At 40.5% G+C, this 26,992-nt stretch overlaps 1 protein-coding gene across 1 annotated transcript in view; it reads right to left on the reverse strand.

Annotated features, from left to right (window-relative positions):
* Positions 1–26,992, reverse strand: part of LOC125278719 — a 71,938-nt gene that overhangs the window by 20,620 nt on the left and 24,326 nt on the right. The window lies entirely within an intron of this gene.

Raw genomic sequence — 26,992 nt, forward strand, 5'->3', positions numbered from 1 at the left:
TAATTGTATTTTTTCCACATTTATTTTTTTAATTAATTAATTTATTTATTTGTGTTTTTATATCTACATTTAATTATTCCCACATTATTTTTTATGCATTTACTTATTTTACATTATTTATACATTAATTTTTATGTTTAGTAATATATTTCAGCTATAGGGGGTGTTACACCCATTGATCACATGTTTGTATTTCAGCACAAGATCACCTGATGATGTGTTCAGAGAGGCCAGTGATGTAGAAGTTCTGGAAACACCTGTGAACGGTGAAGATTGGACTGATGAGAAAGAAGCAGATGATGATGTTGATGATGATGATGGTGGTGATGATGATGATGATGATGATGATGATGCTGGTGGTGGTGAAAACCAAGAAAAACTAGCCAAATCAGATTTCTTTTCACCCATATCCCCCACGCCCACCCATGCACGCACATACACACATTTGACTTTACAACACACAAACGCACACCTTTATTTATTCTCATTCTCTCTTGTTCTCTTAATATGTCATGAGTGTACGCAGATGGATTTTAATAATCAATTAAAAAATTATGTAAAAAATAAAAACAGCATTAATTAGTGCCCTCTCATGGTACGCACAGTGCGTACAGCCGTACAGCTGCTGGCGCCACTGCCGACACTGAAACGTGGCGAGCAGCAGAGTAAAGAACGGGAAACAATCAGGGAAGAAACGCAACAAGTGCGAGAGCAATCAGCGCGAACGCTGAGAAATGAGCTGCAGGTGATATTAACTAAAGAAATGATAGGAAGAAAGGAGAAAATAAGGAGCAATTAAACCTGTTCATGACAGGAAACTACTAAAAAATTACTTGTTTTTACTTCACATGCACTTTGCACTTTTTGCACGATACAGTTTATAAAATAATAAATATTTTGCTAGACTTCTTCAGTCTGTACTGGATTCAGTGTGCGGCCAGAAACCTTCTTCTCCAGAAACTTGACATCATTTTCTAATGTTGAAGAGACATGTTACTGATGTCATTCACACATTTACTACCCAGAATTCCATTTCCTGATGCACAGAAACTTTGCTTGTTTGAGTTTCACACTGAATAATACAGTACATAGCAGTGTTACTGATGGGCGGATTGGCCATCGGGCAATTCTGGCAAATGCCAGAGGGGCCAGACCGTTTTTTTTATTTTTTTTATGTGGGCTGCTCAGTTTTATTTTTAACATATATAAATAAATAGTTTTTTCATGCCGACAGCGCATAGGACGGGTTTTTATTGCTAGCACGCTTTCACTATGGTTATAATAATGTTAATAATAAACTGCCCCGCCCCCTTACTGTTTCTATGTATATCCGACAAGCATGGCGCTCTCACGCCACACATCAGCTCTCTCAGAGTGAAAACTACATTGGAGCAAAGAGGACACTGACAATGCATCGACAGACAAGAGAAATTTAAACAATAAATACCGTTTTGTGGCTCTTTAATGTGTCTTGACAGATTGCTGTAGCGCCTCAGTTCAAGCAGCTCTACACATTTTTCAAATTCAAGTCCACAACGTTAATCTAACTGCTTTGTCAGACATAAATGTGGTTAGATCGCCTGTCAATCAAACTCAGTCAAAATCAAGCACATCAGCATCAGAGAGAGAGCTCAACACAAGCAAATTGTCAGTAAAAATTAGAAAAAAAGGAAAGGCGGTGGAGAAAAGATTCAAGAAAGCAAAAAAAGGCTCTTAAGTCCGATGCTGCCAACTGCCTAAAATTAACCGAACTCTTTTCAAGGGGTTTAAATTCAGCTGTTGCAGCAGAGGACAGTGATGTAGAGGTAAGAAAAAACAGAAAATACAGCTAGCTCAAGTCATTTTCATGAAATTCATGCTACTTTGCCCCAGTGTTTTTTGTTTGTTTGTTTTTTTGTAGGCCTATTAAACAGTTGTATAGCATACAACCCCCATAGATTTTGATTTTGGTAGATTTTAATTGGTTACAAGTGTTAGCTAGCCTGAATGACATGACTGAAATATCAGCAGATAAGGTGGGATTTAAGGGAAACAGACTGCTGTACGCTACTTGCAATATAGTCAAAAACACGTCAAAAACGTAAAGCAACACAGGTGAAAAAGTACACTTCCATAATGTACTTAAAGTGCTCTATTTTCACACACTAATTTTGTACTTCCATAGTATTTTTTAATAAAATTCTTCTTTAGTACTTCTTAAGATAATCTTAAGAATATATTCAACTGTGCTATTTTGAGACACCATGAATATGAACTAAAATGTGCTTTTAACATACTATCTCTGTATTTGTAGTGTTATGGGTTCAAGTGTACTACAAGTGGTAATTAAATGGTGTCTCAAAATAGCACAGTTGAGTACACTAAGATGTTCTTAACATTATCTTAAGTACTAAAGAAGAATTTTTAGTATATTAAAGAACAAAATTAGTGTGTGGAAATAGAACAGTTTAAGTACATTAAGAAAGTGTACTTTTTTTCACCTGGGAATGTGCATATCCGTGGGTGTGGTAATGTGGGCTGGTGTGGCTACAGTGCCAGGGCTGAATTTTTGTCCCAATCCGACCCTGACAAGTGTGGTAAAAGAACTGGCAGCAGAACTCAAGCCTCGTTTACACTGCACACGTGTGCAGATCGTTACGGCTCCGACAAGGTTTTGTTCCGTCTTCTGAGCGGTGTCAATTCACACCAGAAGCATTTCAGAAGCGAAGCGGCTGGATTCGTGAGACCACTAGATTTGCCTGTCCAACGTTGTTTTCGTTGATTTTTTTTTTTTTTCATGTTTTTAATGGCTAAATTGTTATATTTTGTCCGGTTTTATTGTGTTTATTGCTATGCCATACTTTATTTTGCTGTAGCCATACAGATGAAGTTAATACACTTAAAAGTCCAGTTATGGACAACAAAAACAAAGAAACTTCAAGTTTTTCAACTTCGAATATCTTGTTGTCAGTTTCTGGCCTCCTAGTGATGTGAAATATGAGCGGGAGTTTACTCAGGGTGATTATTCTGACTTTATTTTGTATTTGAGCTGCGCGTCTTGGACGCGGCGTCCGTCAAAAATAGGCGAGGCGCCTATCTTTAGCGAAGCGGCGCGGCGAGCCGCTTCTGGGACGCTTCTCAAACGCACCGCGGCGCGGCTGGTGTAAACACGAGCATTGACTAGAGTGGTCGCGTATCAGCTCCGGTCGCAGCCGTAACGAGCCGCAGACGCATGCAGTGTAAACGAGGCTTAAAACCTGCAGTTCTACTGCATCCAGATGACCACACCTGTACTAACATTAAAAACTGTAATACTGTGTCCAAATGAGCACTAATGCTGCAACACCAAACACTGCAGTGATACGAGATGAACACACACTGAGAACTAAAAACTGCTAAATAAATTATAAAACGTAAAAAAAGTTGTTAAACCTGCTTGAATAGAATCAGCTTCAAACCTCAGTGATTTTAAGCAACACGATGAATAAGATCCAGTGATCTGCTGAATAGATGTTAGTCGTGGTTTTCAATGAGCTTGAAAAAATCATCCGTACCTGTAACTCTGATCAGGACTCGTGTGATGAAGCTCTTGTGTCCTTGATCAGACTGAACTCCACACCAGTATTCTGAATGTTGTTCAGTCACATGACTGATGCTTCCCGTCAGGAGCTGCTCTTCTCTGTCATCATACAGCTGGATCTTTCCCTCAGGACTCCATCTTCTGCTCTGATTCACAGACGTCTCTTCAGCACAGAGATCATCTCCAGATCTCCAGCAGAGAAACTTCACATCTCTACTGTGGGATTGTGGGTATTTGCAGCTGATGTTCACAGATCCTCCTGCAGCAGCTGATAGACTGATGCTCTTCACACAACAATCATCTGTTTGAGATCCAAATAAAGAGCAGAAATGTTAGAATTACCAGATAAATTCATGAATTCTGTCAAATAATGCATAAATGACTGAAAGCATCTCACCGTCACTGATGTTCAGATTAAACTCAGAGAAGAAACTGTATTCTTCAGAAACTTTGACTGTAATCTTATATTCTCCAGAGTCGTTCTCATTCAGTTCCCTGATAAACAGACGTAAGAGACCTGCAGATCTGTCATCATGAACGGAGAATCGTCCGACATGTTTCCATTCTGCTGCTCTGTTAGTGTTTATTACAGTCAAACATTGATCTGCTCTAGATTCACAGACATATTTCTCATGGTTCTTGTGTTTCTTCTCATATTTGAAGTTTATAATGATGTTTCCTCCTGAATATCCTCTCACGCTCCTGATTTGTTGAGCTGTTAAACACAAACCCAGATCGTTTGTCATTTTGTTCTCAATATAAACACATTTTGCTGCAACATTTGATATGAGTGTAAATCTTCCATTAGGAGATAAAAAGGTTATTGATGGTTTCTGATATGAGTTAAACGTGTGAACGGCAGTAATTACAGTCAGTGTTGAGTATCGTGATGTTCTGGAGATCGTCACGGGTTTGAGGGTCTCAGTTACTCACCTGTTATAACCTTCAGATCCACTTCAGTGCCGGGATCTGATCCAGTGATCTCAGTTCCACAATAGTAGATCCCAGAATCCCATTGTTTCAGATCTCTGATGGTCACAGTGAAGACTGCTGATCTTCTGTCGTCATACAGAGAAAATCTACCCTTCTGAACCCATTTATATATTTTTTCAGTCTTGATTTGATCTGTGCATGTTGACCACTGTCCTTTACAAAAATACTTTGCATTTTCTTTAAATCTTTCATCATATCCACATGTGATCGTGACTCCACCTCCTGAATATCCCGTCACACTCATGGAGCTCACGACACCTACAACAAACCAGCATTTAATATAAGACTAATATATACTGAAGTGAGATTCATTTTAAAGTGTCTTTAAAGGTAATTTCACCATGTTAGTTCTAGATAAAGACTTTTGTTCATTATTTAATCTCTGTTCTGCTTCTTCTGATGTGATTGTTGATCAGGACTTGAGTTCAGATGCTTACCAGGAATCATCAGCAGAGTGAAAGTCAAGATGATCTTCATTCTTCTCCCTTAATAAATGATCTTCTCTGTTGTCAGTAGATTCAGTTCTTCTGAAGCTCTCGATGTGTGTTCAGATGAGTTTTGAGTGTTTCTTTCCTGGTTACATGTTCAACATGAAGTGCTGAATGTGACGCCCACTTCCTTTGAGAGAGAGAGGATGCAGTAACCAGTTGATAATAAGCATATTCCACCTTTAACCTTGATTATATTAGACCCTTTAAAATTAACACTACATCAGTTGAGCTCATACCATTTAGTTTACCTTTGCCTGATAGCCAGATTGCCATTTTAGCCTGCCTAAACTAAATATTATGCATCACATGGATTTGCTTTCTATTTTTTTATACTTAGGCCCATGAAAAAAAGTATAGGTGAGGACACTTACACAATTCTACATCATTCTTTCAATTGAGATAACAAAGCTTCAAGTCAACCACAGTAAAATTCACAAGTTTGTGTGCCCATATAATCTTAGCGTAAGTGGTAAACAGATTTGGCTTGCTGTCTGCTATAGAGGGGCTCGGAAAGAATATCCTACTCGAGCTCCCATTGCCCCCCTATAACAGGCAAAAATAAGTACAAAAGGAGGAGAAGGGAAGGAGGAGGGATGCCAAAATAAACTAGCAAAATGAAGAGGTAAGATGCTGGTTTTATACCTTGGTATTAATTGGAAGATTAGATGGGCGTACTCCTCCCGAAATTACGTTTATTAACTTCCCTTAAAATTCATGAAACAGTTTCTGTTTGCCCACAGAATGGACACCCCTCCTCTACCTGTGGATCAAGGTGTGTCTGTTTGTAGATATTAAACCTTCGAACAAGCCTATAAACATAACAATGAGACATGAACGTGAAAATACAAAATAAGACATGAAACATGAACAAAACCAGAACTAGGTGTGACATAATTTGCACATAATATTTTTTAAAAATATATTCACTTTCATTTGTATGTCTAATGTCAAAAATGCAAAACGTTTCTTGTCTCACATTCAGTTATGAATTACATTAATCATATAATATTAATCAAATAGCATGTTTTTAATAGCAAGTGCTGTGAGCAAAACTGACTGTTTTAATGTTGAGCCTTATATAATCAGCAGTGTTTGAGAGCTTAAACTGTCTGAAGCATCAGCTAGTGTGTTTGTCTTTCAGTGATGCCATCTGACATCATGATGTATTCCTCCAATCTCCTACATGGTTCAGGTTTCTCCATTATGATCATGAAGCTGCTCTCATACTGCATACATACTCTAGATCTGGACTGAACAGGAACAGCAGGATCTGCGTCAGCCGATTTAGAGATTATGGGCCCTATAATACACCCGGCGCAATGCGACGCAAGGCGCAGCGCAAGTGTGTTTGCTAGTTTGCGTCCGGCGCCGTTCGCGTCTTCCCGTTCAGCGCCACGTCCTTAAATTAGTAAATGCATTTGCGCCAGTTAGTGCGCCCATGGGCGTGCTGGTCTAAAAAAGAGGTGTGTTCAGGCGCATTGCCGGCGCATTGCTATTTTAAGGAGCTGAAAATAGACTGCGCCATAGACCAACTCAAACCTGGTCTAAAGTCTAAAGTCAATGGCGCAATATTTTTTTGTTAGAGCGCGTTGGTAGAAACTGCACCTCTGGGCGCGTCCACAGTGCGCGTTGACTTTGCTTATTACACACAGGGATGCGCATCACACAAACATGCCAAATATTAAAAACAAAAGGATTACAGTGTAAAAGAATATTATTGTGTACATAAATATAAAAATGTAATGGTGAATAGTCATTGCGTGTATTAGAATTAGGCTACCTATTTTCAATTCAGCCTATTACTACTTATAATGATGAACGAAATTGGCTAATTAATTGAACAATCGTGCCAATACACACACATATATATTAACTGACACATCGCGTGTACGCCATGTAAATAGCAATCCACCATGGCACGAGCGCATCTCGCTCTTAAAGGGAATGGGAGATGACACTCTGATTGGTTTATTGAACGTTACGCCCATTACTCATTAAAGAATAGGGACAACCCATTTCAAAAAATGCGCCCCTGCGCACGACCGTTTTCCGTCGTTAAAATAGCAAAAGTGGATTTGGACACGCCCTGAGTGCACCTGCGCCGTGCGCTTTACACTTTGCGTTTAGATCGTTAAAATAGGGCCCTATAGGTTTTTCTAAAATGAAGAACAATTAATATCAAACTCTTTGAAACATCTCACCTGATGGGTTGTTCTTTACGGTGTCTGGAGGAGAAGACTTAATTTCGCTCTGATGGTCTGAGCTGGTGAACATGTGATTGACACGACAGGCTTCGTCTCATCTGTCAACTCCATGATAGAGTCAGAGAACATCATTTCTGAGGTGAAGCTGATCAGCCCGTCGACAGAGACTCAACTTCACTGCACTCAGTGAACAACACAGAAGTTGCTGACATGATTATGCTGGACACAATGGGCCTCATTCATGAAATACGAGCAGAACCAGGATAATATTGCTGGTTGCTGCATTTTTTTATATTCAGTAATATTCTTCAAAATGAGATACTAGTAACACTTTACTGCTGTGGATATTCCAAATCATTGCAACCAAAGTGTCTCAGCTGGAAAAACACTGCGCTCTCAAGCGCCACACGCTGGCCGTTTTCAGAAGAGCATCAGGCATTTCTCAGCTGGCTAAGAATGTTTTGGTGAACATGTTGCCTTTCACACCTGCTGCACTGTGACGTCATGCTCGAGGTATTCACATTTGTTGTATATATTGCTTTACTGGATATGATGGGCAGTTATGGTAATATTCTCAATTACAGTGATTTCTGTTTTAAACATGGGTTCATATGCCATCCTAAGGAGTTTTTACACAGTTATAAATGCCATACCTCAAAACATGGTGATATTGGATTCTTTCACACTATTCTGAGACATTCTCTCTCTCATCCCTATGTTTAGTAACTATTCTATTAGAGATCATAAATGTAACATCATCAGCATTTTAGAAGTGTCTTCATTGATATTCTTCATCCAGATCGGCTCAGACGTCACTATTGTTAAAGATTTATAAGGAGATAAGAATGGGTTATCTTAATTTTACAAATTTTCAAAAAAGAACTTAATTTTAAAATAATGAATGATATATATCCGTCCAAAGAATTCCTGAGGTTAGAATTTTGATATTGGGGAAATTCTGTGAGAATGACATTGGAAATACTGAGCACATCTTTTTTGGCTGTAACTACTCAAAGTTGTTCTGGCTTCAGTTGTACAACAAAATCCTGAATCAACATCCATGTAAACCTCATTAGTTGTAAACAAGTTACATTTGGTGTCCTCAAGAAAGATTGTACACAACACTAACCTTTTCAGATTTGCTAAATTCTTCATTCATAAGCGTAGGTTTTTGAACAATGTTTGTAAAATCTTTGAAGTGACTCCCGTGAGCGCAGGAATTGTGAGGAATGTTGATCTCGAGTGACGTAATAAATGTCACATTAATTCTGATATGACTGTTCAGACTGAGGTCACAATGCAAAACATCTGACCTCTATTGGATTTAGCTAAGTGGCCCACCGAAAATCGTAATCGAAAAGATCAAATTCCATGTTTTTGTGCCATTCACAGTCATGACAAAAACAGATCTGAGTCACATAGGAGAATAAGAATCTAATTTGAGCCTCATTTACCTGCAGTCTGCACCTTACTGTATTTAATAGTTTTGTTTTAGGTGTGGTACTATACAGGTGCTGGTCATATAATTAGAATATCATCAAAAAGTTGATTTATTTCACTAATTCCATTCAAAAAGTGAAACTTGTATATTATATTCATTCTTTACACACAGACTGATATATTTCAAATGTTTATTTATTTTAATTTTGATGATTATAACTGACAACTAAGGAAAATCCCAAATTCAGTATCTCAGAAAATTAGAATATTATTTAAGACCAATACAAAGAAAGGATTTTTAGAAATCTTGGCCAACTGAAAAGTATGAGCATGTACAGCACTCAATAGCTAGTTGGGGCACCTTTTGCCTGAATTACTGCAGCAATACGGCGTGGCATGGAGTCGATCAGTCTGTGGCACTGCTCAGGTGTTATGAGAGCCCAGGTTGCTCTGATAGTGGCCTTCAGCTCTTCTGCATTGTTGGGTCTGGCATATCGCATCTTCCCCTTCACAATACCCCATAGATTTTCTATGGGGTTAAGGTCAGGCGAGTTTAAGAACAGGGATACCATGGTCCTTAAACCAGGTACTGGTAGCTTTGGCACTGTGTGCAGGTGCCAAGTCCTGTTGGAAAATGAAATTTGCATCTCCATAAAGTTGGTCAGCAGCAGGAAGCATGAAGTGCTCTAAAACTTCCTGGTATACGGCTGCGTTGACTTGGACCTCAGAAAACACAGTGGACCAACACCAGCAGATGACATGGCACCCCAAACCATCACTGACTGTGGAAACTTTACACTGGACCTCAAGCAATGTGGATTGTGTGCCTCTCCTCTCTTCCTCCAGACTCTGGGACCCTGGAATTGCAAAAGGAAATGCAAAATTTACTTTCATCAGAGAACATAACTTTGGACCACTCAGCAGCAGTCCAGTCCTTTTTGTTTTCCCAGGCGAGACGCTTCTGACGCTGTCTGTTGTTCAAGAGTGGCTTGACACAAGTAATGCGACAGCTGAAACCCATGTCTTGCATACGTCTGTGCGTAGTGGTTCTTGAAGCACTGACTCCACTTTTTGTGAATCTCCCCCACATTTTTGAATGGGTTTTGTTTCACAATCCTCTCCAGGGTGCGGTTATCCCTATTGCTTGGACACTTTTTTTCTACCACATCTTTTCCTTCCCTTTGCCTCTCTATTAATGTGCTTGGACACAGAGCTCTGTGAACAGCCAGCCTCTTTTGCAATGAACTTTTGTGTCTTGCCCTCCTTGTGCAAGGTGTCAATGGTCGTCTTTTGGACAACTGTCAAGTCAGCAGTCTTCCCCATGATTGTGTAGCCTACAGAACTAGACTGAGAGACCATTTAAAGGCCTTTGCAGGTGTTTTGAGTTAATTAGCTGATTAAAGTGTGGCACCAGGTGTCTTCAATATTGAACCTTTTCACAATATTCTAATTTTCTGAGATACTGAATTTTGGATTTTCCTTAGTTGTCAGTTATAATCATCAAAATTAAAAGAAATAAACATTTGAAATATATCAGTCTGTGTGTAATGAATGAATATAATATACAAGTTTCACTTTTTGAATGGAATTAGTGAAATAAATCAACTTTTTGATGATATTCTAATTATATGACCAGCACCTATATTGAAACTCTTTGGTCATTTTTTGAGCGAGATGCTAACGGTCTCATCAGATTCAATGAACTATGCTAAGCTATGCTAAAAGTGTTACCGCCAGACCCCCGAGATCAGCTGAATGGATTTGAAAATGGTAAAACTCAACTGTTTAACTCTAGGGGAGTTGGAAAATGTTCAAAAAAAGTGGAACTGCAGAACATGTTAAACTACGCCCCATAAACACAATCAAGCCTAGAAAAAAAAACAGTGAACCACTCCTTTAAAACTAGAAAAACTGTTGTGCTTCATATAGACAAGGAATCCATTTACTTCAGGTGTGTAAAGCCAAGGAAATACTTGAAAACAATCAAGAAGGTTTCTGGCCGCACACTGAATCCAGTACAGACTGAAGAGCCTAGCACATTTTTTTTATTTTATAAATTTCATCTTGCAAAAGTGCAAAGCACTACTTGTTTTTAATTCACATGCACTTTGCACTTTTGCATTATGCAGTTTATAAAATAACAAATGTTTTGCTAGACTTCTTCAGTCTGTACTGGATTCAGTGTGCGGCCAGAAACCTTCTTGATCGTTTTCACACACAGAACTTGACATCATTTTCTAATGTTGAAGATACTTGTTACTGATGTCATTCACACATTTACTACCCAGAATTAAATTTCCTGATACACAGAAACAAGAATGAAAAAATAGAATCGCAAGCTGTTTGTTTGAGTTTCTAGAAATAAAGCCTGTGGTTTCACACTGAATAAAAGAGTACATAGCTGGATGACATCACTTAAACTGCAGTTAACTATAGTACAAGTGTGGTAAAAGAACTGGCAGCAGAACTAAAACCTGCAGTTCTACTGCATCCAGATGACCACACCTGTACTAACATTAAAAACTGTAATACTGTGTCCAAATGAGCACTAATGCTGCAACACCAAACACTGCAGTGATACGAGATGAACACACACAGAGAACTAAAAACTGCTTCAAACTGCATCAGATCTCCAGGTCCTGCATTCACACTGATGAAGAAACATCAGACGCTGACAGAGACACTGTGAGTTTAAAGAACAGTAAGTATTAAGAATGTGAAATGAACAAATATCTATAACTGTATAACAATATTAGAGTGGTCACATTTATAGAATGAACTGAAGAATAAATCAGTCAAACACAAAAACACTGTCCATTGCTTTACTATGTGTGCAGTTTCTCATTGTGCAGAACAGATTTGTCCTGATTTGTTCACCTGTTAAACACAAACCCGTTTTTTCTTTGTAAGTTTGTTCACAGTATAAACACATTTATTTGTCACTTTGCTGCAACATTTGATATGAGTGTAAATCTTCCATTAGGAGATAAAAAGGTTATTGATGGTTTCTGATATGAGTTAAACGTGTGAACGGCAGTAATTACAGTCAGTGTTGAGTATCGTGATGTTCTGGAGATCGTCACGGGTTTGAGGGTCTCAGTGTCATGATCACTAATGGGAGTGCCCTAATCAGCCACTAGAGGGCACTCCAACCCGGACTCTTGTTTTCACTCTTGGATTTCATTTCCCATAACACACTTCCCGGACTCATTATCCCGTTTCATTGCACCGGCTGTTTTGTGTTTGTTCATTAGTGTCTGTCTATTTATACCTGGGTTGTTTCTGCTTTTGTTATGGTGTTTTCATGAATGGTTTCTGGTTTCTTCGTTTTGGTTTTCCTTGTGTTTTTTCTTGTTTTTGTATGGACTGTTTCTGTGGATTTTGACCCTTGCCTGTTGGATTACGTGACACTCAGTTACTCACCTGTTATAACATTCAGATTCACTTCAGTGCCGGGATCTGGTGCCGGGATCATCTCTTTCAGTTCCACAGTAGTACGTCCCAGAATCCTGTTCACTCAGATCTCTGATGGTCATTCTGAAGACTCTTGATCTCGTGTCGTCATACAGAGAGAATCTATCCTTCTGAACCCATTTATATTTCTCTTTAGTCTTGATTTGATCTGTGCATTTTGACCACTGTCCTTTACAAAAATACTTTTCATTTTCTTTAAATCCTTCATAATATCCACATGTGATTGTGACTCGGCCTCCTGAATATCCTATCACACTCATGGAGATCACGACACCTACAAAAAGCCAGCATTTAATACAAGACTAATATATACTGAAGTGAGATTCATTTTAAAGTGTCTTTAAAGGTAATGTCACCATGTTAGTTCTAGATAAAGATTTTGTTCATTATTTAATCTCTGTTCTGCTTCTTCTGATGTGATTGTTGATCAGGACTTGAGTTCAGATTCTTACCAGGAATCATCAGTAGAGTGAAAGTCAAGATGATCTTCATTCTTCTCCCTTAACACTCTGAGGTCTGAAGGTATCGCCGGCGATACCACCGTGGTTTTTTCTTATCAGTGTGAAAGAGACTCAAAATACTCCGTCAATGTTGCACATACAATTAAGAGTTATACACCATTTTAATCTGTGGAATATCTTCTTTTATTTGTATACACTTTTGTATATACATTTGTATAAACGTTAAGATGTCAGGTTTTAAAACATGTAAGTCAAATCGAAAACAAACCTTCTGTGTTTATGTAATCTGTATGAAAAGAGAGCCATGTCAGAAGTCCGTGATTCAGCTCATTATCCGCTAATGCGGCCACGCCCACGGAGCGAGCGCTATTCAGACGCAAATTCAGAGGCAATACATGCATTCATCGTCTCAATCGTGTATTTATTGTCTTGAAAAGTGTTTTGAATAGCCATATTTAGCGATCTCTTGCCTCTGTTAGTTCCTTGATTGTCACATGATATTCCTCTTCTTTTACTGAGGCATTTGTGGACAAAAGGGGCAGAGCGCCCTCCGGCTGCAAGTATGAATGATGAAAACACAGCACCCAGCACTCATAGTAATGACAATAAATATAGAATAATAAATATTATCTCTGTATAGAAAATTGATATAAACATATGAGAATCCATCAATATTTCTCCAAATGTGTATGCTTTTAAGCATATTAAGAAATTATGGTCAATATAAGATTTTAAGAGTCAAAATGTGAAGCTTGAGTCTTAGATCTTTTTAATGATGTATAGTTTGTCAACTGCACATCAACATTTAGGCTCTATAATATAACAAATATAGTAGCCTATATGAAATGCCCTAGAGGTAGGAATGTTCAGACGCTTTGCATCACAGAAATACATTATATTTGAAAGTATATTAAAATAGAAAACCATTATTTGGTTAGAGACTTGAGACTTCTTTTAAAAACATTATAATGGCATTATAATGTGTTCAATCTTTTGACTGGTAGTGTAATTTAACATAGGCCTATACAAAATTTTCTTCATATCATGTGCAATAATACGTGCATGCATGAGATCACAAAAATCATGTTTTTTTTGTCCTGAGTGGACTTTAATCCTGTTATTAGCATGATCACAGAGGGTTTTTTCACAGCCTACCTGACTGAAAGGCCTCATTAATATGCAAGTCATTTCAGGTCATTATTATTCAATTCTTTTGTCTTCTCAGGTGAGAATCACCCATTATACATGAGGATTCCCGCCTCCTCGCATACTGTGTTTCTTGACCAAAAGTGTCTTAGAAAATTTAAATCTCTCTATTGTTTTATATGAAGGAGTAGGAAGGATAATTTTTACTTCATTCTGAAGCAAAAACTCTAGTCTACAACCTCCAATACCCAGAAGTCTTATGAACACAGATTTAATATACTTTTTTGGCCTTATTTCAGTGACTTAAGTTTTTTGTTTTTTCAATAACCACGCATAAACGTTATTCCTTCAAAAACACAAACATGTACATACATGTTCCTCACATATTATTGTAGCCTAGTTTGTGCTGAATACAGTGTAATGACACTTTTTCCATTAATATGTTTATGAACAACTGAAAAAAGCACAAATGTCAGGGCATGTCAAAACTTCTCCAGGGCCCCAAAAATCCTCAGACCCCTGAGGGTTAATAAATGATCTTCTCTGTTGTCAGTAGGTTCAGTTCTTCTGAAGCTCTCGACGTGTGTTCAGATGAGTTTTGAGTATTTCTTTCCTGGTTACATGTTCAACATGAAGTGCTGAATGTGACGCGCACTTCCTCAGAGAGAGAGAGGATGCAGTAACCAGTTGATAATAAGCATATTGACACTACATCAGTTGACTGCATTTAGTTTACCTTTGTGTGATAGCCAGATTGCCATTTTGCTCTGAATTGATCTCTCACTCAGCTTGTCAGCCAGTATCTCAGCAGACATCGATTCATTTGTTTTTTTTTAAATGTCCAATCTTTGTAAATCTAGCATTCCTTAAAGTAATCCTCATTGACGCTGACTTCAAAATTTCCAAGTCCGCAACAGGATTGTACAACAGGTGTTTTTCTCTCATCTAAAGGCCTCGCACATCCTTGAGATATCTTGATTTACTTAAAATGTTCCAGGCTTTCAACATCGAGCGATAGAAAGGTATCACTCCAGACAAATCTACTCTGTCATGGACTTTCTAGAATCTAAACCACATCACAGGGCATCACTTTTGTCCTAATTTACTTTGGCAGTTGAAGTTTTCCCATAACTCTCTAAAATATCTGTTAAAAACTGAACATCATTTTCATTTCTTAAAATCACAGTGATATTATCAGCATATATTGCTGTAGCCTATAGTGGTTTTCATTCTTTTGTTTTAAGCGTGACCCTTTTTTTCTTTATAAATTGACATGACTCATATACAACCATTTACATGCAATCAAGCCAAGCATAGGAATACTAGACCTAATATATAACCATTAACTGACAGTAATAGATTAATATAGTTTGTTGCATGATTAAAAACACGCTAGACATATTGTGAGATTTTGAGAGAAAAAATAAAACAAAACATGCAAATCTATAGCAGTCGCATTTTATTACATTCAGAAATAATGTAATATTGTGGGTGTTCTCGGGGCTTATATATCCTGTAAGATTTAAAAATTGTCAAACATATTTTAAAATGAACAAAGACATTTGCTTTACTGTTTCAACCCCCTCTCTCTTGCTACAAGGGCCATTTGGAAGACACAAAGGTGTTGATAGTGATCAAGCCCTATAGGCCAAAATGTATGTACATTTGGAGGTCTACAAATGGTCACACCTTTAGTACAGTGGGGGAAGTTTTAATCTTATGATTGGTCAGTTTGAATGTCTCACAATTAGGTTTCAGTCACATGGTCAAAGAAGGGATAAAAGAAGATTGCAACTGTTGCTCTGTCTCTTTTATTCTCTGCTCTTTTTCTGGACTTCTCTTTTATTCTTGGCTTTTCTTGGCCACTCTCTGGCCCTCTCTCTCTTTCTCTTTCACTCTCTCTTTAACTATCTCTCAGATAACTTTTTTCATACATGCATTTACATTTATTCATTTGGCAGACGCTTTTATCCAAAGCGACTTACAAGTGAGGAATTCAACAAGCGAGTCGTCATGACAAGGCAAATAGACACAAGAAATGCTCACAATACAAGTTTTAGGCAGTGCTCAGAGTATGATAAGCTACAATAGAGAAGGATTAGAGGAAGTGAAAGGATAGGAATAATTTTTTTTTTTTTTTTTTTTTTTTTTTTAAGATGAGGTTAAGTGCTCACGAAAGAGATGAGTTTTCAGCTGTCTTTTGAATATTGCCAGGGATTCTGCATTCCGAATGAAAGCAGGAAGATTGTTCCACCAGCAAGGAACAGTGAACGAGAATGTCCTGAAAAGTGATTTTGTGCCTCTCTGTGATGGTACCATGAGCCTTCGCTCCTTTAATGAACATAGGCTTCTGGTAGGAGTGTAGACTCGTAAGAGTGAGTGGAAGTAGGAGGGTGCTGAGCCTGTGGTAGATCTGTAAGCGAGCGTCAACATCTTGAATTTGATGCGAGCAGCAAGTGGTAGCCAGTGCAGAGAGATGAAGAGAGGCATGACGTGTGCTCTTTTGGGCTCGTTAAAGACGAGATGTGCTGCAGCTTTCTGAATCATTTGTATAGGCTTGGTTGTGCCTGATGGCAGTCCAGCCAGAAGAGCATTGCAAGCCTAGAAATGACCAGGGCCTGGACCAGAAGTTGTGTTGCATGTTCTGTTAGAAAGGGCCCGATTTTCCTGATGTTGAATAGTGCAAATCTGCATGACCGGCGGTCTTTGCAATGTGGTCTTTGAAGGTCAGTTGGTCATCAAGGATTACTCCAAGATTTCTGGCAAATTTGATGGGATAATTGAGGATGTACCTAGCTGGATGCTGAAATCATGATTTAGAGTCGGATTGGCAGGGAAGATGAGAAGCTCCGTCTTAGCCAGGTTGAGCTGTAGATTATATTTTTTCATCCATGCTGAGATGTCCGCCAGAAAGCTTGAGATTCGTGCAGCTACTGTGGGATCATCTGGTTGGAATGAAAGGAAGAGTTGTGTGTCATCAGCATAGCAATGGTAGGAGAAACCCTGTGCCTGCATGATGGGACCAAGTGATGTAGTGTAAATGGAGAAGAGGAGGGGTCCAAGAACTGAACCCTGAGGAACCCCTGTGGTCAGTTGATGAGCTTTGGATACCTCCCCTCTCCAGGCAACCCTGAAAGACCTTCCTGTGAAATAGGATCCAAACCAGAGAAGTGGAGTACCTGTGATGCCCAGTGATGAGAGGGTGGACAGAAGGATCTGATGATTCACCGTGTCAAAGGCAGCAGATAGATCGAGCAGAATGAGAACTGATGATTTGGAATCAGCCTTTGCAATCCGCAAGGATTCAGTGACTGACAGTAGTGCAGTCTCGGGCGAGTGGCCACTCTTGAAACCAGATTGACTGACGTCCAGTTGGGTGCTCTGTGAGAGGAAAGTGTTTTTGCTATGAATGGTAGGACAGAAACAGGTCTGTCTACAAGTGACGTGTTTAATGTGTTTTTTTTAAGCAGCGGGTTTACCCGAGCCTGCTTGAATGTGTTAGGGAAAGAGCCAGTGTGGAGAGATGTGTTGATAATGTGTGTAAGTGCTGGTAAAAGTGTAGGAGCGATGGCTTGTAGAAGGTGTGAGGGGGTGGGATCTGGAGGGCAGGGGGTGGGATGGCTGGAGAGGAGAAGTTTGGATACTTCTGTCAGTGAGGGGGGAGGGGGAGAATGAAGAGAGGAGGTGTGTGGATGTGTGTGTGGTTGGTCTGGGTTCCTGTGTGTGTGGAGTGGAGAACTGACTGCTGATGGTAGATGTTTTGTCAGTGAAAATGTTAGCAAAATTATCAGCAGTTAGGGAGGAGGTGGGTGGTGGTGAGGGGGACAGAGGAGAGAGTTGAATGTTTTGAAATGTGTGCGTGTGTTTGAAGCACTGTTGATTTTGTTGTGGAAATAGGAAGATTTAGCAGCATGAATTTCAGCAGAAAAGGATGAGAGCAGAGATTGATAGCTACTTAGGTTAGATTGGTCTTTTGATTTGTGCCAATTCCTCTCTTCTCACGAAGAACATCAGATAACCAGGGATTAGAGGGAGCAGCACGTGCAGGCCTGGATGACAGAGGACGGATACTATCTAGAGATGAAGTTAAGGTGGAACATAAAGTGTCAGTTGCTGTATTAATGCTGGCTACGATTAATGGTATATGATTTTATCATCTCATACATCTATTTTGTAATTATTTTAAGTGTAACCATAATCAGATATTGTCATTAAACCCTTTCTATTACAAATTATGTGCTAACTAGTTTTGATTTAGTATTAACATTAATGTGCTCCCACATATTTTGCTATTGTAACTGCGCTTATTTCCGTCATTGGTGGGTGGTAATAGACAAGAAATGTACAGTTTTCTACCATCTTGCTGATAAAGTTTCTTTAGTCGCTCGGCAAACCTTACAGCCTGAACCACTGTAGGAGTTCCACCCTTACAATCCTAAGATAACTTTAGGAATATAGAAATAAAACCCTCAGACACTGGCGAGTTATTCTTTTAGCCTCTTTCTCTTTCTTTATTAACCTTTTTCTCCGTCTCTCCTTTCCTTCCACTCTCCTCTTTCTACACCACCCGTCTTAATAAAAGTCCTCACAACAACATCCACTTTAACACTGAATAGATATGCTTAATTAACATTTAAATATTCAAATATAACATCAGCCTACCTCTCTCATTCAACACGAATCCAAATATTTCCATATTCACAATGTATCTAGATGCTAAACTATATATTATATAGTTTAGCATCTACATCTATATATTAAACTATAGCATCTATATATTAAGCTATAGCATCTATATATTAAACTATATATTTATTAGGCCTATTTAAAGCTTTGTAGGCCTAGCTTGTGTTCCAATAGGCCTACTGACAACATCAAACTACACATGTGCAAAAATATGCTTGGCACAGTGAACGCAGAGATTGTACACAGACTATTTAAAATGATCTGTGTAACTTTTTATATATTTGGTGGACTGTATTTTATTTTGACAATGAACAGGCTGCGATGTCACGTTACAAGAACTGATAGGTGTTGTGTGCACGTGAGGCGCCGGCGTGATCACTTGAATTTTCCAACCCGATCTCACGACCAATTCGTACGTATTTTACGAGGTGGCTAATTCATACTAATTCATACAACCTCATACAATACAAATTCATAAAAAATTTTCTAATTCGTACATATTTTACGACTTGCCAAATTCGTATGAATTCGTACAAATGACCTACCCCTAACCCCGCCCCTAAACCTGTCACTGGGGTTTAGAGAAATTGTATAAATTCATACAAGTGAGGTCGTATACAATCATACGATTTAGCCACCTCGTAAAATACGTACGAATTGGTCGTGAGATAGCATTGGAATTTTCTTATAAAAGCGGAAACAAACTTAAAATAGTAACAACATAAGAGTAACTGTAACGAAGCGGGACTGAGGCAGAGATCCATTTGCAAGCTTTATTAAGAATATCGTAGTCGTACAGGCAGGGTCAATCAGGATCAGACAGGAACAGCAAGGAACAGGCAGAGTCGTGGTCAGAGTACAGGCAGTAGATCGAGGACAGGCAGATATCATTCACAGGACGGTAGACAAGGCAAGGGTCAGGACAGGCAGCAACGGGTCAATAACAGGGAACAGACAGTAACGGCAACAGACAGGCAGACAGGAATATAAACGCTCAGAAGTGATACCAGAGTAATCAAGACCTCGCGGTGAGGTGGTGTGAGTGAAAGTCCTTTATAGTCCTGTTAATGTACTGCAGCTGGGTGTGGTGATTAGTGATAGTGATTGGTGGAGTGAGTGCAGGTGATTGGCAGAGAGGATTATGGGTAATGTAGTCCGGGATGTGACAGGAACAGACGTGATCGTGACATAACGCCCCCCTCCCGGAAGGCGCGTCCTCGCGGCGTAAAAGGAACAGCTGGGGAGGGAGGGTGGGTGCATTGGAGACCTGCATGCAGACAGGAACGGGGTCCCCAATGCAGGTCCAGGAGCCTCGGGCAGCCACGGCGGGTCAGGAGCCTCGGGCAGCCACGGCGGGTCAGGAGCCTCGGGCAGCCACGGCGGGTCAGGTGGCTCGGGCAGCCACGGCAGGACAGAGTCCGAAGATGACCACGGCGGGTCAAAGTCCATTAATGGCCATAGGGGTTTATAGTCCATGGGCGGCCCTAGCAGTTCGGAGCACGCTGATGGTTGAGGTCGTGCAGGGTCCCCACCCACAAGCTCCCCACCCTCTGGTATATGGCCCCCCCCAAAAAAGTTCTTGGGGAAATCAACGGTGGCCATGGTCGATTCGTGGACAAGGAGCTTGTGGGGCGCTGGCAGGGCAAGTAGCACAGGTTCTGGAGCGGACTCGATGGCTGGAACACCCCCTATGTTCCTTGACACCAAAGGGGCGGCCATCTTGCCCGTAGGCACTGGCGAAACAGCCATCTTGTCCATCGCAACCGGCGAACTTGAGTGCGTTGCAACCGGCGAACTTGAGTGCGTTGCAACCGGCGAACTTGAGTGCGTTGCAACCGGCGAACTTGAGTGCGTTGCAACCGGCGAACTTGAGTGCGTTGCAACCGGCGAACTTGAGTGCGTTGCAACCGGCGAACTTGAGTGCGTTGCAACCGGCGAACTTGAGTGCGTTGCAACCGGCGAGCTTGAGTGCGTTGCAACCGGCGAGCTTGAGTGCGTTGCAACCGGCGAGCTTGAGTGCGTTGCAAGCGGCGAGCTTGAGTGCGTTGCAAGCGGCGAGCTTGAGTGCGTAGCGACCGGCGGGCTTGAGAGCGAAGCGGCCAGCGGGGCAAACGGCTGCTCTGAGACGGCAGCAGGCCGTTCTGGGACAACAGCGGACTGCTCTGGGACAACAGCGGGCTGCTCTGGACAACAGCGGGCTGCTCTGGGACAACAGCGGACTGCTCTGGGACAGCAGCGGGCTCGGGCGGGCAGACTGCTCCCAAGTCCATAGAGCTCGAGTACATCCTCCACGCACGCATGACAGCCAAGACATAAAAAGTGAAGACAGCCCTCTTGGCCATCACAGGACTGACAGGGAAAGCATGCTGGACTGGAGTGGACTCACTGGCTGGAACGGGCTCGGGAACGGATTCACTGGCTGGAACGGGCTCTGGGCAATCAGCAGAGACGTGACGTTGCTCTGGGCGATCAGCGGAGACGTGACGTTGCTCTGGGCGATCAGCGGAGACGTGACGTTGCTCTGGGCGATCAGCGGAGACGTGACGTTGCTCTGGGCGATCAGCAGAGACGTGACGTTGCTCTGGGCGATCAGCGGAGACGTGACGTTGCTCTGGGCGATCAGCGGAGACGTGACGTGACTCTGGGCGATCAGCGGAGACGTGACGTGACTCTGGGCGATCAGCGGCGACATGACGTGTTGCTGTTGTGATGGTAGCCGCCATCTGGTGCGTGTTACGTGGCGCGGCGGCCATTACGTGACCTACCATGGTGTCGCATTCCTCCGCGACTCCCACAGTAAACAGAGACCCAACAGACAACAATGCATAGTCCATAAAGCTGCTGAGTGACGAACGCGGTCCCTCTCGTCTTAGTTGATTCTGGAGAGGTTGGTTGACGCCATCACAAAAGAAATCAATCAGAGCACAGTCCGGAAGATCAGAGAGGTAAGCAATGTCTAGATATTCCTGCACATATTCCTCTAAGGATTGCGTGCCCTGCGAACTCCACAATAGTAATTGCGTAATGTCCATACCGTGTAGATGCTCTCCGGGAAAGCTGCTGGATCGTTGTGGCGGCGAGGTCTTCTGTAACGAAGCGGGACTGAGGCAGAGATCCATTTGCAAGCTTTATTAAGAATATCGTAGTCGTACAGGCAGGGTCAATCAGGATCAGACAGGAACAGCAAGGAACAGGCAGAGTCGTGGTCAGAGTACAGGCAGTAGATCGAGGACAGGCAGATATCATTCACAGGACGGTAGACAAGGCAAGGGTCAGGACAGGCAGCAACGGGTCAATAACAGGGAACAGACAGTAACGGCAACAGACAGGCAGACAGGAATATAAACGCTCAGAAGTGATACCAGAGTAATCAAGACCTCGCGGTGGGGTGGTGTGAGTGAAAGTCCTTTATAGTCCTGTTAATGTACTGCAGCTGGGTGTGGTGATTAGTGATAGTGATTGGTGGAGTGAGTGCAGGTGATTGGCAGAGAGGATTATGGGTAATGTAGTCCGGGATGTGACAGGAACAGACGTGATCGTGACAGTAACACCATTCGAATCTGTGAAGGATGAACTATTATTTTGTACACACAATAAAAACAAAACATTGCTTGTAAAATAATGAAAACAAAAAGAAGTTTCTGCCATCACAATTTCTATAATAACCCTGCCTGGACAAAACATCCACAGAAGTGCAGTACAGTCAATTTTCCAGCTGTTTAAGCCATGTATATTTACAAATATTCACAAATTATTTAATGGCGTCTGGGACACAACCTCAGGCCGGGAGTCTCAGACTCATCGAGGCCAATAAACCTACAACTTTTGCTGCTAACATAATTTACATTACTTTTAAGAATAATGACAAAAATGTTGGGAAAGCGATCATGTAGGCCTCTTTTGTGGTATTGTCTCCACTTTCCTATTTATTTTGATAAACAGGCCTATGATAACATGTTATAGCATTAATGTTACATGAGTAGAGTTTTTAGTAAAAGCACAGTTTTGTGAGCATTAGTGGAACTGAATGTGTCAGAATAAACATTAAACGCATGGATTAGCTGTCGTCATCAGAGCTCGTGCAGCCGCCCTGGAGAAACTGTGACGACTGTTTGTGAATCGCTCCTGCAGTACTTTGACACACACTGCTTAAAGATGCCCTAGATTCAAAAATTGAATTTACCTCGGCATAGTTAAATAACAAGAGTTCAGTACATGGAAAAGACATACAGTGAGTCTCAAACTGCATTGTTTCCTCCTTCTTATATAAATCTCATTTGTTTAAAAGACCTCCGAAGAACAGGTGAATCTCAACATAACACCGACTGTTACGTAACAGTCGGGATCATTAATATGTACGCCCCCAATATTTTCATATGCCAGCCCATGTTCAAGGCATTGCACAAGCCAGTATTAACATCTGGATTTGTGCACAGCTGAATCATCAGACTAGGTAAGCAAGCAAGGACAATAGCAAAAAATGGCAGATGGAGCAATAATAACTGACATGATCCATGATATCATGATATTTTTAGTGATATTTGTAAATTGTCTTTCTAAATGTTTTGTTAGCATGTTGCTAATGTACTGTTAAATGTGGTTAAAGTTACCATTGTTTCTTACTGTATTCACGGAGACAAGAGCCGTCGCTATTTTCATTTTTAAACACTTGCAGTCTGTATAATACATAAACACAACTTCATTCTTTATAAATCTCTCCAACAGTGTAGCATTAGCCGTTAGCCACGGAGCATAGCCTCAAATTCATTCAGAATCAATGTAAACATCAAAATAAACACTGTACTTACGCGATTAGACATGCTGCATGACGAACACTTTGTAAAGATCCATTTTGAGGGTTATATTAGCTGTTTGAACTTTTTTTATGTTGTTTAAGGAAAGCACAAGCTCTTGGGGTGTGGAGCACGAGAATTAAAGGGGCCACACAACCTGAATCGGCTCATTTCTAATTATGCCCCAAAATAGGCAGTTAAAAAAATGAATTAAAATAAATCTATGGGGTATTTTGAGCTGAAACTTCACAGACACATTCAGGGGACACCTAGGGCACCTTTAAGTCAGAAGCTGATAAAGTCGACCACACAGCTTATGATTAGCTGTGCACAGATTATAACAATACAATATATAACAATAACTCGGATTTAAAACTGTGAAGAAACAAATAATTGATAAACTGCTGGATAGATATACACTAGGATTTCGGTGCTCAACATCTTTTCTCTTTGTGCCGTGAACTTTTCAATGACTCCATGTTGCTTTGAGAACTTAAAGATTATTAAAGCCTGTCTTGTGTCGGAGCTGACGTCCTTGTGGGCAGTGCGCTGATATACCTATAGTACGATGTGCTTCGGGTGACCCGAGTTTGAGTTCCGGGCTCGCGGTCCTTTCCCGATCCTCTTCCCCCCCTCTTTCTCCCTCTTCGCTTCCTTTCTGAATACTCTCCTATCTCAAACATGCAAAAAAAAAAGAAAAAAAAAAAAGTCTTGATCTGTTGTATCTATCATATTTTATTGCCTCATTAAAAAGCTGCACAATACATTCAAAATAAACGTCTTTTATTATTATATTATTTGCTTATATATTTTTCATATATATATATATTTCATTACATTCATATATAAATTCATGAATGTATTTTATAAGAATGCAAAAATTTGTAATTTTGTATTTACATTTTTTAGATTTTATAAAATGACTGTGCCTAAAGATTTTTTCAAGAATTACTTTTTGCTGCTTATACACTCACTCCACTTACATGTCATACATATCATTTGTTTTCTTTTTAATGAATTAGTATGTTTTTGGTGGATTCTGGTTTGTGTGACTTTTATTTTCATCAGGTAACTTTTTACTATGGTCCCTGACCACATGAAATCTCGTGTCAGGAGTCATGCCGTCCCACTCTGCGATGTACAACGACTCGTCACCACAGTCACTGAAATCTCTCCAAATATAATTGTGAAACATTGACCAGGTTCCTGTGATGGAAAATCACCAACATCCACAGTGTAGAGTTTCACAATCCACATCACCTTGTCAAACACATATCTTCCTACATGATTACCAGACATTGACAAATCATGTTTCACAAAATCCACATCTTCATGAAGAAACTTTGTCAAGCTAACATTTTGTTTTTTTCCTTGGCGCAAAAACCAGTTCCTCTCTCATTTCCACAGGCCCTTAAATATAGGGCAAAGGAGCATCACTGAAGAAGACTAACAAAAAGCCACTCAAACTTTATGCCAGAGAAAGGGTGATAAAAACATTCATTTATATTCTCTGCTGTGGAAATTCACCACTGCGTAATTCAGATCCTCAGCAGATGTGATGAAGCACTGAGAGTCACCAGTGGCTTTCTGAACTGTAGCGTAAACGCAGTTAGAAGAAACAGAGGGGTTTGTGGGTAATTGGGCAGTGGCATATAGAAAGTCAGACGAATCAGAGGGGTTTGTGGGTAATTGGGCAGTAGCATATAGAAAGTCAGACGAATCAGAGGGGTTTGTGGGTAATTGTTTGTGAGTGTCTTTAATCTCCTCATAATCACAACCAGTTTGAGAAACCTGAGGAGAGACAGAGAAATTATTTACAGCTCTGAAGATCATCAGGATGGAAGGCATTAGAGATTAATATCATTATGAATAAAAATCAATACAGTAACTGGACTGACCACTTCATGTTCTCCTGGTCCAGTCTGAGATGGCGAATCACCGCCTTTAAAAAACAAGCATCCTAAATTAATGACATTACTGTATATCACAAAACACTGATGTTTGTGTAAATGTTTTCACACATCATCAAGTATCTGTATTTTGCTCACTCTAAGGTTATACCGAGAAGGCTTAAAAAGCTAAGCTCTCTTAAAATACTGGCTCACGAAACTCCACAGAGTTTGAGTCCTCAATACAATAACTCTCAAAATGTGAGGAGGCCTAGCAACACTCTATACTTGGTTTCTCTCTGTTTTGTGTGACATTTAAACAGCCTGCATCAGTGGAAAATAACTACATGTGCTGTTCTCTTTTAAGAAACACTTGTAAGACTAACATGAAGGAAGTGACGGTAACAAGGAGCAATAAGGGGGTATATATAAGGCAAGGGTGTCCTTCTCTGCAGATAATCTCTGTATTTGATCGACATTCTTGCAAGAATAAATTTGACAAAGACATTTCTTCAGTGTTCGTTTCATTACATTTTCACCATTAAGGAACAAAATAATTTTTTCACAACAGCTCCCAGAGAGCTTAACAACCCAGCATGCTATCTTACTGCCTAGCCGAACTCCGGGAGCGGCGGTCTCAGTTTGACGACTCTCTAAAACGAGAGCAGACCTAACTATGTTCCATGCTCAGGACAGCTTACAAGGAGGCTCACAAGGAGGGTCACAACTCACTATCTCTATCCAAGCAGCCCTCAAAGGAGTGGAAGCCTCAATAAATATAACTCTTTCTAGCAAGACGAGGCCTGACGATGCTTGCAGTAGTCAAGGAGGCTCAAAGAGAGCCTACCGACATAGCAGACCTTAGCCGCTAAGCTCAAGGGAGCGGATGCCTCAATAAATGTAACTCTCTCTAGCAAGAGGAGGCCTGACAAAGAGGCTCACAGAGAGCCTAGCTACTTAGCAAACATACCAAACCAAGCTCTAGGAGTGGAGGTCTCAGCATGACAACTCTCTAAATAGAGAGGAGGTCTAACATTGCCCCATGTTCAGGACATTTTGAAAATAAGGTTAAGGAGAGCCTACATCTCGCAATGCTGTCCTAGCGCAAAAGCTAAGGAGGCTCACAGAGAGCCTAACACTTAACCTCTGACTGCTACACAAAAGTGCTAGCAAGCTGTACATAATAAAGGAGCTCGGAAGAGAGAAGGCCTCTAAAACTTACTCTCTACAGTGAGAGGAAGCCAAACAATACAATGATTATAAACAGTGACCAAGGATGCTCGCAGAAAGTCTAAGAACTTAGACCCAGGCTGAGCTTAAAGGATGGAGGCCTAAAGGAGGCCTGGCTACATTAAAAGCCTGTTAAGGAGGCCTAGAGAGGGCCTAACAACCTGACACTAAAAACATAATTAGGGCTCAGTCCAACCTAAATGCCTCAGAGGAGGCTCAAAAAGGAGATCTTACAACTTAATGCTACTGTAAGCAACGTTAAATAAAATAGCAGCCGAGGAGGCTCCAGATAAGCCAAACTCCTATCAAGGAGGCACACAGAGTGCCTAACAACTTGACACCACCCCAGGTGTGGGTTTACAGACAAGCAGTTTCTATAAAGCTGTAGCCAAGGAGGCTCCAAAAGGGAGCCTGTTACGAACTTTTAAAGGTCTAGGGTTAGAACATAACATTTAGTTATTGATATTGCTGTAATGGAGCGGGCAGCAGAAAAGACACAAAAGTAGTAAGGCCAATTGATTTATTGGTACGTAAAGCTGAAGCCACTAAACAGTATATGTGTGCACTATAATACAATGCATTTTGAAGGAAATATAAAGAAAAATACAATAAACTAATGAGGAAAA

Source organism: Megalobrama amblycephala, linkage group LG11 (genome assembly GCF_018812025.1).
Source record: "Megalobrama amblycephala isolate DHTTF-2021 linkage group LG11, ASM1881202v1, whole genome shotgun sequence".
NCBI classification, from domain to species: domain Eukaryota; kingdom Metazoa; phylum Chordata; class Actinopteri; order Cypriniformes; family Xenocyprididae; genus Megalobrama; species Megalobrama amblycephala.